This window comes from Triturus cristatus, chromosome 12 (assembly GCF_964204655.1).
Source record: "Triturus cristatus chromosome 12, aTriCri1.1, whole genome shotgun sequence".
In the NCBI taxonomy this organism is placed as follows: domain Eukaryota; kingdom Metazoa; phylum Chordata; class Amphibia; order Caudata; family Salamandridae; genus Triturus; species Triturus cristatus.
The window spans coordinates 17,728,257-17,742,604 of record NC_140595.1 but is presented as its reverse complement, the minus strand read 5'-3'; positions in this window follow the sequence as shown (position 1 = coordinate 17,742,604).

Genomic DNA, 14,348 nt, shown 5'->3' with positions numbered 1-14,348 from the left:
CATCTTGGACGGATTTATCTGACTGCACATTTCATTCATCCACCAGGGAGAGGTCTTCTCGGTGTGAATTAGCCTCACTACCCGGCAAATCCAGCAGTAGGTGTGTGGAGCGTATATAAATGAAGGAAGTGAAACTCCATTTGCTGCAGAAGCCGAGCCAAAAGTGTTAACTAAGGTAAACGCATTGTCTGAGCTCAATAGTGGGTGACTGATCTGGTGTTGGAAAGGAATTTTCCCATTGGATGGAAGGATATGGGCGTCAGCTCACCAAACATGGAGGACCTTGCAACAGCCCAGCACACAGCAAGTTAACTGTGAGGCCCTGCAGGATTCAGTCATGGAAGGCCTACCACTGTGGAGCCCAAGGCGACTATGCCACTCCTTGAGATAATTAAAGTTGTTGCACATCAAAATCAAGGGAAGCTCACAGTCACACCATCACGGATGGCGAGAATGCTTTGTTCATGACCCGTTCCCCCGTGCTGTGGGAGCCACCCAATTACCATCAGTAGGTAGAGAAGACAGGCCTCTTGAAAAACTTACCATTGGAACCTCTGGTCCCTGCTCCCAGACTTGCCTAGCCACCAGCTTTACCCTGATGTCTTCTGCACCAGTGGCATCTGACACCATCGCCTTGGTTGTGCTGATACTAGAAGCTCTAGACTGTGACCAGTGGGCTCTGAGGTACAAGCCCTCACCGGCCAATGAAAGGTAGGTGCATCTATTCCTTACGGTGGTGGGACAGTGGGTCGGAGCAGCAACATGTGAGTTTGAAGCAACTACTGAAGCCAACTCATTGCACTACAAGTTTTTAGTATGTCTTTATCTTTAAAAAGCAACCCTACGCAACCTTCTCTTTAGAATTCAAAGTTAACTAAGTTTATTGTGCTTAGCGCCTAGGCACTATAATACTGTTTGTGGTACAACTCCGGCCAAATGTTCGAGACGTCTGGTTTTCACTGCTTATCTTAGTTTTAGGTTCTGTTTATTTTGCTTATGTATTAGAGATCAACAAATTAAAAAGGTATACCATACAGAAACCATTTATGATTCAAACGTTTAGAAGTAGTACAATTCTTTGTGCCTATTAAAGTATTTTTACCTTACAAAATAACACTGACTAGACCTTGATCTTGTTAGCAGGTGTTGTGTAAAATGTATTTTGAGTGTCTTAACACCGCCAACCTTCTGGGACTACTCTGCCTGGAGAGAGTTGTGTGCTAAATAAGAATAATTGGTTATCCAGTTTGGGGTTCAGTAATCCTCTGGACGAAGAATAAGAGTGGTTAACAACTCCAACTGATGATACAGGATCATCCCCAGTAACCCTTGACTGTTTGGGCAACACAGTCGGGCTGTATCAGTCTCCTGGATAGACCATAAGTATGACACTGCAACTGACAGAGAAAAACAGGTCCTCCATTCTGTGACAATTTGCTTTCTATCTTTAGTATCCACTTGGAGATTGCATCCTTAAATTGCTGATAATAGGCCATCACTGCATAAGAGAAGACTGCAGATACCCCTACTCATCCACAGAATAAGACCTGCTACTGCCAGCTTGGGTATCAATGATTGCCACTCAATGTCTGCTTGCTTCGGACGAAGAAAAGCTGCTGCCAAACACATTACTGAAGAAACTAGTCAAGTGGTTTTACCTGCACTGACAAGCATGCTTCCATGAAGTCATGGGTGAACACGTTCCACATACCATCATCCTCCTAACTTCAAAATAATTGTACATACTTGTCTATTTTTCTAAACACAACTACGGGTGATGTTTGTGCAACTCACACCTTTGGTGGACCAGAGATACTGGGGGTTGTTTGCAGTGGTGGCTTCCCCTTTTGGGCATCAGGGATCTGTTCAATCTCAGGATGTGATTTTGCCTGATGGTTAGCACAGGAATAGAGAGGTGCCAATGCCAGCCTTCAAACAGATTGTCCATGGCTGGCAAAGACCCAAGCCTGGCACTGGGTCTAAAAAACATAGGCACTCTCATTTGTGATGCACCACAGCATCACCCACAAAGGTAAAAATAGCCCCAGGTACAGGAGTCTTAATTTAGGCAATTCTTAGGGCTATTAGTTGATCAGGCTGTCACCTCATCCATCTCATCACAGAGTGGGCAGGGGTCAACTGGATAAAGGGAGCCATTGGGAAAAGGATGAAATGACAAAGGAATGGTAGGGAGAAACAGAGACACTAGGAGATAGAGGGAATACTAATAGATCCATTGGAAGAGATGGGGTGAGCAAGGGTTAAAAGATATATAATAGAGAAAGACGAGGAGAAAGTCTTAAAATAATAATATAGCTGGTGCCTGCCCACGATTACATGTTTCAACTTAATAGCAACAGTTCTAAACCTGCTTGGCCACAGTAATTAAACTGAAGCCATGAAGGCTAAGTCATCATAATATGTAGGGAGAGAGGCAGAAACCATAAAAGCAACAGAAGGATTGCTTGCCAGCAATCTGGGATGGACTAATTTCCAGCTGGGAGCATACAGATCCATTCTCCATCTGCCATTTTGTTAGAGCCAACTGGGCTGATGGTGGTTGACTGGGTCTGCCTTGGGTTGTATTGCAGGTTAGCTCCAGGAGAGCTCAGGACACTCTTGGGTGGCATGGGGTCTATAACTTAACTTCCATCCTGCCTCTCCCGAGCTGGTACATGAAGACATACTGACTCAGGCCTATGTCATTTCTGTCAACTGTGGAGCTCACTTGATTGAGTAAAACTCTGTCATCTCACTCCATTCTTTAGCGCCCCAGAGCTGTAAGTGTAGGTCAACAATTCAGGTGGAGTTGCAGTGGTCCTCCACTCAAGTTGGGAAATCTCGTATAGGAAACTCCTGAACATTGGACCCTTAGAAGCTATCTGTTTTAGTATAACAGTTGCACCCAACGTAGCTATGGCCGGAATCCTAATCTATAGACCCGCCCCGGAATCTATTAGAACTCTACAATATATTTGCAGGCCTGTCGCTTAAACATCCCCACTTCATGATCCTCGGAGATTTTAACATACAAGTGGATGACATTCACTGCACTAAAGCGTGCCAGCTCCTAGAAACACTGGAGGGCCTTAATCTGACCCAGCGGGTTAGTGGCCCCACCCATCGGGCTGGTCATATGCTTGACCTACTTTTTTCTAATAACCTCAATTTGGCCACAGCTTCTCCCGTTCCACTCACGTGGTCGGACCAATTCATAATCCCGTTTAGCATGGCAATACCCCCTCGACCGGCTAATCCTTCTACGACCTGGGATTACAGCAGGAAATGGTTTAAAATTACCTGCAATTCCATGACTCCTGCTCTTTCCTCTACTCCCCTCCAGTTGGCTGGTGATCCGGAGCTAGATGTGTCTAACTTCAATAGCTGGCTCTCCTCGGCCCTTGATACTGTTGCCCCCCCTTAAACATATTAATTCCTCAAGACAAAAACCATCAGCCCCATGGTTTACCCCGGGTACTGCGTGCCGAGAAAAGCAGCTGTAAGAAACTTTAGCGCAGCTGGAGATCACTTTATGATCCCACGGCTAAATTAGTCTATAAAGCCGCCATAAAGAATTTTCATAAACTTAAGCGCTCTGCAATGAGAGAGTACTTCATCAAAGCTCACGTCGCCGGTAATTCATCAAAAACCCTTTTCAAAATAGTTAAAGATTTCACCAAGCCGTCTGCCATCTGGAGCACAGTTCCTCCCACCCAAGATCTCTGTAATGGGCTATCTGATTTCTTTCACGATAACATTTTGGATATATATTCATTTGCCCTAACATCACTCTCCCCTATCCTAGACACCGGGGCGGCTAACAGCGATGCGCTGACTTTCTTCCACCCGATCTCCATCGACACCTCACTTCAAAAACGTAACGCCTGCCAATCGGGCTCCCCTAAAGATCCCTGCCCGGCACAACTATTTAGCACTTTAGCCTCCCTTATTATTTCCCCTCTGAACCGGATCTGGAATTCCTCCCTGTGCACTGGGACTTTCCCCTCAATTTTGAAACAGGCCCTCCTAGTGCCGATCCTTAAAAAATCTGATGCTGAGCCCGTCTGTTTTTTAAAAACTATCGTCCCATTTCTCTTCTACCTATGCCAGCCAAGGTTTTGGAAAAATTAGTTCAGGACCAACTGTCAAGCTATCTCGAATCCTGTCATCTTTTTCACGATTCCCAGTCTGTGTTTAGATCCAGTTATAGTACTGAGACTTCCCTCCTTGAAGTCTCTGAGACCATTCGCGAATGCGTGGATTCAGGCAAAGCAGCTATGCTAGTGCTTCTTGACCTGTCCGCGGCATTCGACACTGTCTCTCGTTCTATCCTGCTGGAGAGACTTTACAGCCTCGGTATCCAGGGGACCCCCTTGTCCTGGATTCGATCCTACCTTAGCGGCCGCACTCAACAAGTCTCTCTTCAGCCATTTGTCTCCGAAGAGAAACCCTTGAGTTGTGGGGTCCCCCAGGGCTCTGCTCTGAGCCCTCTCTTCTTCAATGTCTACCTCTCCCCTTTGGCAGCATTGGTAGAATCCTGTTGGGGTTAGAGTGATCTCCTATGCAGACGATACACAATTGGCGTTCTCATTTAAAGATCACTCTGAGGCAGCATTTTCAAATTTTAGACGCTGCCTGTGTAATATTTCAACCTGGATGTCACTGAATACGCCTAAGCTCAACTCAGACAAAACCGAGGTTCTGTTTTTAATCAACAACAAAAAAAAACCCTCGTCCATTGCTCTTGTGGCCATATGACGGTAGTTCCCAAACTTTTTGACCCATGGCTCCCTTGACCTAATTGGCAGTTGGCCGTGGCTCCCCACCATTTTTTTACCGGCGCACCGTTTGGGAACCACTGGTCTACATGAAGAATCAAGCCTAGACGTGATGAAGGATTCAGAGAGTAGACATCACCATCATAAAACTTTATTTGCAATCACAAAGATCTTATAAAGTACATCTCAATTGCTAGAGAAAGGCTCAAGGAGCTCTGTGGCGTTACAAGAAGTTTACATGGGGTGGGCTCTGATGAACCCAAGATGGCTCACCAGATCCCATCTACCCAGTGTTTTAAGTGTGCTGGGTCCTTCCGGTGCAGTTCTAAAAGGCAGGTGTCAGGACAATAGGTAAGTTTTACAGACACATCAGAGGAGGTCGCGTAGTAGTATATAAGTAAGCCCAGCCATATCCAAACATATTCAACCATTTGCAAACCTATCCATCATGTATCCTTCCATCTATTATTTCACTCATCCATCCTTTCACTCATCCATCCATTCACCCTTTCACCCTAACCATCTGTACACTCATCCATCCACTCTTCTACCCATCCATCCATTTACCCTTCCAGCCATCCTTTCACTTACTCATCCATCCACCCAGTCACTTATCCTTCCACCCATCCACCCTTTCAGTCATCCATCCATCCTCCCTTTCTCTCTCCATCGACCCTTTCACTTAGCCATCCTTCCACCCACCCACCTACTCATCCACTCATTAATCCATCAATTGACCCTATCACTCATCCATCCTTTATCTCATCCATTTATCCTTTCACTCCTTCACTCCTTCACTTCATTCATCCTTTTGTCCACCTACTCTCCCTTTCACTCACTTACCCATCCATCCATCCTTACATCCACCCTTTCACTCATCCATCCATTCACCCTTGCACTTATCAATTCATCAATCCATCCATAATTTCACTCATCCATCCTCCCACTTACTCACTCATCATCCACCTTTTCACGCATCCATCCTTTCAGTCATTCATCCACCCTTTTACCAGTCCAGCAACCCTTCGACCCAAACATCCAGCTGTTTACCTTTTCTCTCATCCATCCTTCTACTCACTCATCAATCCATCCATCCTCTCTCATTATCCATCTATTCAATCTTTCATTCATCCATTCACCCTTTCACTAATTCATCCACCCATCCCTTCACTTACTCACTCGCTCACCTTTTCATATAAATTTTGACCTGAGCCTTTTTGAGAAGAGGCCCATCAAGAACTTCACCCTCGCTGCAGGAGCCATTCCAGGACTGGGACAGAAACCACCCAGGGCGGAGACAGGATCCACCATAGGGGGGGGGGGGGGGAGCCATCATAGGTTTTGGCGGGGGGGACAGGAGCCACCACATGGGGGGACAGGAGCCATCACTGGGGGGGGCAGGAGCCATCACATGAGGGGGAACATGATCCACCAGGGTGGGCACAGGGGTGGGCATGCAGTATTCTAGTATCATCTTGGTGGGGTAGGGCTCCTCACCCCCTCCTGGACAAGACGAGACGACAGGCTCTCTTTCTAAAATGTTAGTTTTGCCATCCCCCACTGTGATGTACAGTACTTAAAGGAGATACTCCAAGAGAACTGATTTAACTGATTGTCCTCCATACTTTGTTAATCAGTGTGGGTGCGATTGTGCCATGTCTTTATTTTATTACAATATATAGACTGCATGTTTGAAGAACCGATGTTTGCTTACAATTTAGTAACAGGAATTAAGCTCTGTGGAGAGAACCACGTGCTGCCTCGGTGTAATCAGGGCCGGTTCTACGATGTTTGGGGCCCTGGGCAGAAAGGGAATGTGTGAGGCCCCTCTAAATTGCAGAGACATGACGCATTCAGGGTTGTTTGCATCTTAATAGATGCCTGTTAGACCTATGTCCTAGGGGTAGCTTGGCTCAGGTCAACAGGCTTACACCTCCCTCTGGCTTCTTATGCTTGCATCCTACCCAGCTTGCAATCTGGCGCAGCCTCACCCAAAAAGGACTCTACACTGATTAAAGGTAAAGCTTTATTAAAAAGACTTTAATACCTCTCTTCCTTGTTAGGCTCAGATAATCAATTTCCTATTAACATCTCAGTACATTTCCAAATTAACATTTCCCCTCTATGTCGGGGCACCCGAGGTCTTACAGTACACAATAAACTTTTCATTCAGTGGTTTCAAAAACAGAAGCTTAACCCCACTACTACTTTCCCTGGGCCGTTGTACAGCACCTGGACACTCTAGGAGGTTTCACAACCACTTAATTTAAATAACAGCTTCTGATGCCTTTCATTGTAGCCATAGTAACAGTCCTGGCAACTAGAGATTAATAAACATTCCAAACAGTGCATTTCATCACAATATTACTTAGGCTCTAATCTCCTCGAGGTCTGTGTTTGTCCCCTAGGGGACTCGGCTCCCAAGAAAATAAAGTTAGCAGGTACTTCTACGATGCACCCTGAATTCAGCTGTGAGCCTCGTAGAACTCGCTCTCCCCCTCCCCTCTTTACCAGGCCCAGCTTACGGTTCAGTCTCGTTGTCCTCTGCTCCCGGTGTTCTACCAGAACGGGAACTGCGGTCCCCTCACACCGTGAGAGTCGGGTCTGTTCGTTTGGGTGGAATCATTTCCCCGATGGACGGCGAGAACCGGGAACTTCCACAGGTTTCCCCGCCAACTGTTGGAACAGTGCCTTCCCCCCTCCCTTCGCTACGGTTCCTTGACAGCCCGTCACGATGAACTTAAGTGGGGGCCCCGGCTGGTTCTCGTACTTCCTCCTTGAGCGCCAAGGCAATGTGCAGGCTTCCTCACTTTCCTCAGCGAAGGGCGGCGCTTCGGCCCCTCTTCACGTGATCGGAGGACGGCGGCCTGGAGGCCGGGCCCGCCCCCTCACCTCTCCAGCCTGCTTCCTGACGCGACTCTCGATAGACCTCCAGCGGCCTCGCCGACTCCCGGCCCCTCACCTCTTCAGCCCACGGGGCACTACAAGTCCATTCAGAGGACCACCGGCCACTCCACCATCACAGGGTGGCGAAGGGGTCCACTTCAGGTAGGGACTTGACGCAAGTAGTTTACGGGGCAGTGGGGGGGTTTCTGGCGCTGCACTGTGCTCTACCAGGAAGGCTCCGGGAAGGTTGGACAATATAGCCCAGTCCTCCTACTGCGGGCTGCGTTCCACTCTTCACCCACCAAAGACACAAAGGGGGGTTAATGGGTGCCGGATCCCACACGGGGACAGTGACAGAGGCCGGATAGACTCTCGGGGCTTGGGCACGATCACCTCTGCTATCTGTCAGAAGGGGGTTGGCCACACCCGGCCAGTCCTGTAATCCCAGGCACAATGGGTTCGGGGAATAGGTGGCCCCAGGCGTTGTCTCACTCCCAGGTCCAGTGAATCAGGGGTTCCATCTACCTTGAGACCTTCTCTGGTACGGGGATCTCCAAGTCCCGGCTGCGTTCAGGGACCGGTCAGGTGGTTGAGGGTGGTGTCACTGACGAAGATACCCTGGCAAATCCTGAGATCTGTCCATTCCCTGTCCAGCGCAGCCACCTCCCCACTCACGTGCCTTACTCCTGACTGACTCCACAGCCCCCTCGATTCTAAAATGGCCGCCCTCCTGCCACCTCTATTTATCACCTTGGGCTGGACTTGCCAGAGGGGTCCAGAAGGTTCTGGAACCTCCCATGGCAGTCATAGCCCAGGTGCTGAGGTGACAGTTGGAGCCACCATTTTGTGAATCCTACCTTCCTCATCTATCTACCTCAGGGGAGCACCTTAAGCCTTTCCCTCATGTGAAGTGGAAAAGACACCCAGAACCTCTACATCAGCACCAAAAAGTTAGGTAGACAGAAAAAATGAGAAGGGGGAAAGGGACAAAAATAATAAAATGAGGAGGGAACTGCCAAAGGGCTGACAGGTCTAACACGCGTCCCCCCCAGCTGAAAGTGGGGAGAGCTACCCAACCCCTTGGGAGTCCTCTTCACTAAGGCGGAAATACCTGGAGAGACCGTCAGCATTGGCGTGGTCCACTCCTGGGCGATGTTCCACCCTAAAGTCCATCCCCTGTAGGGAAATGGACCACCTCAACCGCTTGGGATTTTCGCCCCTCATTTGCATCAGCCACCTGAGGGGCCGGTGGTCGGTCTGAACCAGGAAGTGCGAGCCAAACAAGTATGGCCGCAGCTTCTTCAGAGCCCACACCACCGCAAAAGCTTCCCTCTCAATTGCACTCCACCTCTGTTCCCGGGGGAGTAGTCTCCTAGATAGGAAAACCACCGGTTGGTCTAGACCCTCATCATTGAGTTGCGACAGCACTGCCCCAATACCGTGCTCCGACGCATCTGTCTGGACGATGAACTCCTTAGCGAAGTCAGGGGCCCTGAGAACAGGTGCCGCACACATGGCCTTTTTCAAGGTGTCAAAAGCTTGTTGACATCCCTCGGTCCAGATCACCCGTCGAGGGTGCTTTTTGGAAGTGAGCTCAGTCAAGGGAGCCACGATGGTACCGTATCCCTTGACAAAGCGTCGGTAGTAACCAGTGAGGCCCAAGAAGGCCCGGACCTCCGTCTGTGTCTTGGGGGGCTCCCAGGCCATGATGGTTTCGATCTTGGCCTGGAGGGGTTGCACCTTACCCCGACCCACCAAGTGACCGAGGTACACTACCGACCCCTGCCCGATCTGGCACTTACTGGCCTTGATCGTCAGACCTGCCTGCTGCAAAGCCTGAAGAACGGCCTGAAGGTGACTCAGATGGTCGTCCCAGCTGCGGCTGAAGACAGCAATGTCATCCAGGTACGCAACTGAAAAGGCTTCCATTCCAGAGAGGACCTGGTTCACCAATCGCTGGAACGTAGCAGGGGCGTTCTTGAGCCCAATGGGCATCACACAGAACTGGTAGTGACCCTCGGGTGTGGAGAAGGCTGACCTTTCCTTCGCTCCATCCGTCAAGGAGATCTGCCAGTACCCGGAAGTAAGGTCAAAGGTACTGAGATATTGGGCAGCTCCCAACCGGTCAATGAGCTCATCTGCTCTCGGGATAGGATGAGCATCTGTCTTTGTCACTGAATTCAGTCCCCTGTAATCCACACAGAACCGGAGTTCTGGGGTAGTGCCCGGTGGGGCAGCTTTGGGTACCAGTACCACCGGACTGGACCAGGGACTTCCTGAAGGCTCAATTACTCCTAGCTCTAGCATCTTGGTAACTTCCTCATGGATGCTAGCCTTCACCTTATCCGACAGTCGGTAGGACTTGGACTTCACAGGTGGGCTGTCCCCTGTGTCCACATCATGGGTACACAGATGAGTCCTTCCCGGAATAAGGGAGAACAAGGAAGCAAACTGCTCCAGTACCTGGCGACAGTCCTTCCGTTGTTCAGGAGTTCGTGACGGTGAAAGGATCACTCCCTCCACCGATCCATCCTTCTCTTGGGACGCAAACAGATCGGGAAGAGGTTCACTTTCCTCTTCCTCTGACCCATCAGTCACCATCATTACCGTGACCTCGGGTCTCTCTTGGTGAGGCTTGAGGCGGTTGACATGGAGCACCCGATGGGGCTGCCTGGGGGTCTTAAGATCTACCACGTAGGTAACCTTGCCCTTTTTCTCAACCACCTCAAAGGGACCTGACCAGCGATCCTGGAGGGCGCTAAGCTCTCCAGGTTCCATCACCCACACCTTCTGGCCAGGCTCCAGCTCCACCGGGTGAGCGTTTCGGTCATACCATTCCTTCATGACCGTTTGGCTGGCTTCTAGGTTTTCAGAAGCTTGCTTCCACAACCTAGCCATTTGGCTACGAAAGGCCAGCATGTAGCTCACAACATCCGGGGGAAGTTTTCTGGGAGTCTTTTCCCATCCATCCTTCACCAGGCTGAGGGGTCCACGCACAGGGTGCCCGTACAACAACTCGAAGGGGCTGAAGCCCACTCCCTTCTGTGGTACCTCCCTGTACGAAAACAGCAAACAAGGTAGGAGGACGTCCCATTTCCTCCGCAGGCTTTCGGGCAGACTCCGGATCATGCCCTTTAAGGTTTTGTTAAACCTTTCCACCAGACCATTAGTCTGGGGGTGATAAGGAGTGGAGAACCGGTAGGTAACTCCACACTCTTTCCAGATGGCCCGCATGTAGGCCGACATGAAGTTGGTACCTCTGTCCGACACCACTTCCTTGGGTAATCCCATCCGGGTAAAAATTCCCATAAGGGCCTGTGCCACCGCAGGTGCAGTAATGGTCCTCAGAGGGGATAGCCTCTGGGTACCGTGTGGCATGATCCACCAGAACCAGGATAAACCTGTGACCGGCCGACGTTGGTGGATCCAATGGCCCGACAATGTCGATGCCCACCCTTTCAAAGGGGGTACCAACGACAGGCAGTGGTTCCAGGGGAGCTTTCAGCTTCACCCCTGTTTTCCCACTAGCTTGGCAGGTTACACACGTCCTACAAAAAGTATCGGACCTAATCCTCATCTGAGGCCAGTAAAAATGAGGGACAAGTCGAGCAAAGGTCTTGTCTTGTCCCAAGTGTCCTGCCAAGGGTATTTTGTGAGCCAGTCCTAATAGGAAGGCTCGGTAACGCTGGGGAACTACCAAGGCCCGGGATGAACCATGCACCGGAGCCTTGGGTTCGCTATACAGGAGTCCATCTTCCCAGTATATGTGGAAGTTCCCCGAATCGTTACCCGCTGCCTGGGCTTCGGCCTGCCGCCGTAAACCCTCAAGGGTAGGGCACTCCTTCTGGGCCCGACAAAACTCTTCCCTAGTAGGTCCTCCCTCCACCTGCCAGTCTGCAGGGGTAGGTAAGCCCTCCAGGGACGTTACATCCCCCTCCGTAGACTCCGGGACCACTTCAGTTGCCCCATCCACCTTTGGAGGGTCAGATGCCGGGGCAGGCTTCCCCCGTCCCCGTCTACCCTTTCCGGCAGCTGGTTGGGCCTTTGTCCCAGGCTCCAACCTCTGTGAATCCCCTCTTCGGGTGGTCACGGACCGAGTGTGGGCACACGTCCACTCAGGGGTCCCCAACATCTCCATGTGGGCCCTGAACTCAACCTCCTTCCACGCCGAGTGTTCAAGGTCGTTTCCCAACAGGCAGTCGACCGGCATGGCAGGGCTGATCGCAACTCGTAGAGGACCCGCAACCCCTCCCCACTCAAAGGGAACCTGGGCCACCGGATAGTGACCCTCGCGGTTGTCAGCCATCACAACCGGGTGGACTACATTGGGGACCACCTGCTCCGGGGACACCAGCTGACTCCTTACCATAGTCATGCTGGCTCCTGTGTCCCTCAGAGCCTCCACCCTCTGGGCATTGATGGTGACCCATTGCCTGTACTTAGTAGTATTCGAGGGCATCTGGGTCTTAGGAACCATCTCACAATCCCCTAAGGACACTAGGGTTAGCCCTGCCCACTCACCTCCCTTATCTAGGGGCAACTCCTCCCCGAGCACTACACTCGCCACCCCAGGGGTCTTTCCTCCAATGGGAGGGTGTGGTCTCTTGGGACACTTGGCATCCCCCTTATAGTGCCCAACCTCACCACACTCATAACATCGGACAACCCTAGGCTGCTGACCACGGTCAGGATAAGGGGGTTTGTGGGGACCAACCTTAGGAGGGAATCCTCCTCCCTTCCCTGGTGAACTCTTTTGGGGGCCTTTAGAGAACTCCCTCTTTTTGTCTCCCCCCTCTTTCTTCTGGGGGGCGCCCTGTCCAGCCCCTTGGAAATTCCCTCCAGTCCCTTTTGAGGATACCCGGGTACTTGCCCAGATATCCGCCTCCTCTGCAAGCTTCCTGGGATTAGTTAGCTTGCTGTCTACCAGGTGCTGACGCAGCTCTGGAAAACTTTTCTCTAGGAGGTGCTCCTTTAAAATTAAATTGTACAGTCCCTCATAGTCCTTGACATCACTGCCCTGCACCCAGCCCTCGAAGGCCTTCCTGGCATAGTCCAAGAAGTCCACCCAATTCTGAGTGGACAACTTCTGACTGCCCCGAAACCTCTGCCTGAATTTTTCAGGGGTCAGTCCAAATTTCCTTACTAGGGCTACCTTCATGACGGGGTACCTGATCTGGTCTGGCTGTTCTAGCGCTAACAAGGCATCCCTCCCCACCGGAGGCATATACCTATACAGGCCACCCCCCCCACTGGGCTTCGGGGACCCCATGGGCTCTTAGAGAGACCTCATAGGCAGCCAGCCATTTTACAATATCATCCCCTATACCATAGCTAGCAACCACATCTTTGGGCAGGTAGGGCCTGGACTCTCTCGGGACTTCTCTCGGTATGCTGCCACCATTAGGACTGCTGGGGGTTCCAAGTTGAAGGGCTTTGAGCTCTAACTCTTTTAAGTGAAGCTCATGGAGGAACCTCCTCTCCTCCCTCTCCTTTTCCAACCGGGCCAGATCCATTCTAAGCTGTCTCTCTTCCCTCCGATCAACTAGGTCAGCAGAGGACAGGCTCCCCCCTGAGGCTCTACTTCCCACTCTTGATGGGGCCCTGGACCCAACGTCCATATTAGCGCTCCCAGGGGGAAGAAGGACTTCCGGTTCTTCTAGGAGATCTAGTCCTGGTTCTTCCTCCCGTTTCCCGCTAGGGTGGGCCATAACCCAGGCTCTTAAGCTTGCCTGGAGCTCTGTCTTCTTCGCCCCCTGCTTAAAGAATACCCCCCGTTCCTGGCAGAACTCCTTCAATTGGGCCACTGTATACTCCTCCAGCCTACCCAATTCGAATTCCATCCTGCCAGATGGGACCCCAACACAGTTAACAAGAACTTTACTCAAGAAAGGGAATATACCCAGGACAATTTAAAAAAAATCCTCCAATTAGAAAACAATCTGGAGAAAACTCCAATCAAAACAATCCAGTGTAGGTGGTGATGCGTGCAAAACTGCTACCAAGCGGATGCAAGCACTGAATAAGAATCCCACCGCTGAGCACCAATTTGTTAGACCTATGTCCTAGGGGTAGCTTGGCTCAGGTCAACAGGCTTACACCTCCCTCTGGCTTCTCATGCTTGCATCCTACCCAGCTTGCAATCTGGCGCAGCCTCACCCAAAAAGGACTCTACACTGATTAAAGGTAAAGCTTTATTAAAAAGACTTTAATACCTCTCTTCCTTGTTAGGCTCAGATAATCAATTTCCTATTAACATCTCAGTACATTTCCAAATTAACATTTCCCCTCTATGTCGGGGCACCCGAGGTCTTACAGTACACAATAAACTTTTCATTCAGTGGTTTCAAAAACAGAAGCTTAACCCCACTACTACTTTCCCTGGGCCGTTGTACAGCACCTGGACACTCTAGGAGGTTTCACAACCACTTAATTTAAATAACAGCTTCTGATGCCTTTCATTGTAGCCATAGTAACAGTCCTGGCAACTAGAGATTAATAAACATTCCAAACAGTGCATTTCATCACAATATTACTTAGGCTCTAATCTCCTCGAGGTCTGTGTTTGTCCCCTAGGGGACTCGGCTCCCAAGAAAATAAAGTTAGCAGGTACTTCTACGATGCACCCTGAATTCAGCTGTGAGCCTCGTAGAACTCGCTCTCCCCCTCCCCTCTTTACCAGGCCCA